This window comes from Oncorhynchus mykiss, chromosome 21, assembly GCF_057628025.1.
Source record: "Oncorhynchus mykiss isolate SJ-2025 chromosome 21, ASM5762802v1, whole genome shotgun sequence".
Classification (NCBI taxonomy): Eukaryota; Metazoa; Chordata; class Actinopteri; order Salmoniformes; family Salmonidae; genus Oncorhynchus; species Oncorhynchus mykiss.
The window spans coordinates 21,420,657-21,423,452 of record NC_143042.1 but is presented as its reverse complement, the minus strand read 5'-3'; the positions used below and the strand labels follow the sequence as shown (position 1 = coordinate 21,423,452).

Genomic DNA, 2,796 nt, shown 5'->3' with positions numbered 1-2,796 from the left:
CTAACACACTGTTTCCAAAACTGTTACAAACACATTCAAAACAGAATGATGAAAAATGTTGTGCATTTCTGCAGTAACCAGATTGAAACATATAGAAAATCTCAGAAGACTATTTCATTATTCCAAACACAGCTGATTGCAATTTCAGCCTGAAGCCTACCCAAGTGTCCTGTTTTTCGTCTCGTTACCAAACAGACAAAAGAGGGCGGCTTTGGAATTATTTAGTTCGGAAACATGGCTCAAGGAAGACAGGTTGGTGGGGAAAGAAGAGTGGCAGGGAGAGGGAGAATGTGTGGAGGACAAAGGAGAGGAAGACCAAGAGCGGTGGTCTCTGATGAGATAAGGGCCACAATTATTAACCATGTTGTAAACCATGGTCTCTCTTTGAGAGAGGCAACCAAGTCTGCAACCAAATCTGCAGCGTTCAACAGTTGCATCAATAGTACGAATTTTCCGGCAAAACAACAGGTAAGATGTGCATCCTTCAATGATAATTGAACTTCATATTACAGTATGTTCACATTTTTACATGTACTGACATTTTGAAATATATTGATTGTTTTGTGTTTTTCAGTAGGATCCAAAGGTTGCCTCCCACAGGAGGGAGAGGCAGAATATTATCAGATGCGCAGGAAATTGCCATTGTTGACATGGTAATTGGCAACAATGCAATAAAACTGTGGGAAACTCGGGACAGAGTGTTGGCAGACAATATCCCTTTTGGGAATGTGAATACGGTCAGCACAACAACAATTGCCAGAGTCCTAGAGAAACATAAAATAAGGATGAAGCACTGTACCCTTTGATAGAAACGGTGAACGTGTGAAAGAACTCCGGTATCAGTATGTCCAGGTAAGATGTCTGTTCAATAACCAAACAGGGTACATACACAACTAAGCCTAATGTAAAGTACTGTAAAACTGTGGCTTTACTGTATTTTAGAGAGTAATGGAGATGGAAGCCAGGCAAACAGCACATACATCCATCTATGTGGATAAAGCTGGATTCAACCTGGCAAAAACATGCCGCAGGGGAAGAAATGTGATTGGACTGAGAGCAACCCTGGATGTCCCAGGCCAGAGAGGAGCTAACATCACAATGTGTGCAGCACTGTCCAATGATGGTTTGCTATTACACAAACCACTCATTGGCCCCTACAATACAGAGGCTCATTTATTTTCTGGATGACCTGCGTAATCGACTTGTGCCAGCGGTGGAGAGAGGGGCCAGAAACTCCCCTACCTTCGTTGTTGTGTGGGATAATGCAGCATTCCACCACTCTGCTGCAGTCAGGCTGGTTTGCTGCACATCCCAGGATGTCAGTACTATTCCTGCCTCCATACTCCCCCTTCCTAAACCCCATAGAGGAGTTTCTCTGCGTGGAGGTGGAAGGTTTATGACCACCATCCACATGACCATACACTCCTCCTGAAGACTGCCAGGGTTGGATTAGACATTGCAGAAGATACTTTCCAAGATGCAGTGTTATACTATACATGTTGATGAGAACTAGAACCCACACAGTACTATGCAGTATGATTGTTATACTATACATGTTGATGAGAACTAGAACCCTCACAGTACTGTGCAGTATGAGTGTTATACTATACATGTTGATGAGAACTAGAACCCACATAGTACTGTGCAGTATGAGTGATAATACTACACATGTTGATGAGAACTAGAACCCTCACAGTACTGTACAGTATGAGTGATTATATTATACATGTTGATGAGAACTAGAACCCTCACAGTACTGTACAGTATGAGTGTTATACTATACATGTTGATGAGAACTAGAACCCTCACAGTACTGTACAGTATGAGTGATTATACTATACATGTTGATGAGAACTAGAACCCTCACAGTACTGTACAGTATGAGTGATTATACTATACATGTTGATGAGAACTAGAACCCTCACAGTACTGTGCAGTATGGGTGATATACTATACATGTTGATGAGAACTAGAACCCTCACAGTACTGTGCAGTATAGGGGTTATACTATACATGTTGATGAGAACTAGAACCCTCACAGTACTGTACAGTATGAGTGATTTTACTATACATGTTGATGAGAACTAGAACCATCACAGTACTGTACAGTATGAGTGATTATACTATACATGTTGATGAGAACTAGAACCCACAAAGTACTGTGCAGTATGAGTGTTATACTAAAAATGTTGATGAGAACTAGAACCCTCACAGTACTGTGCAGTATGAATGTTATACTAAACACGTTGATGAGAACTAGAACCCACACAGTACTGTGCAGTATGAGTGTTATACTATACATGTTGATGAGAAGTAGAACCCTCACAGTACTGTGCAGTATGAGTGTTATACTATACATGTTGATGAGATCTAGAACCCTCACAGTACTGTGCAGATGAGGGATTATACTATACATGTTGATGAGAACTAGAACCCTCACAGTACTGTGCAGTATGAGTGATATACTATACATGTTGATGAGAACTAGAACCCTCACAGTACTGTGCAGTATGGGGGTTATACTATACATGTTGATGAGAACTAGAACCCTCACAGTACTGTACAGTATGAGTGATTTTACTATACATGTTGATGAGAACTAGAACCCTCACAGTACTGTGTAGTATGGGGGTTATACAATACATGTTGATGAGAACTAGAACCCTCACAGTACTGTACAGTATGAGTGATTTTACTATACATGTTGATGAGAACTAGAACCCTCACAGTACTGTACAGTATGAGTGATTATACTATACATGTTGATGAGAACTAGAACCCACAAAGTACTGTGCA

The 2,796-nt window shown here is 40.8% G+C and overlaps 1 pseudogene; it reads left to right on the top strand.

Annotated features, from left to right (window-relative positions):
- Positions 1-234: 234 nt before the first annotated feature.
- LOC149973019 (uncharacterized) lies at positions 235-1,188 on the top strand (annotated as a pseudogene).
- The last annotated feature ends 1,608 nt before the right edge of the window (positions 1,189-2,796 follow it).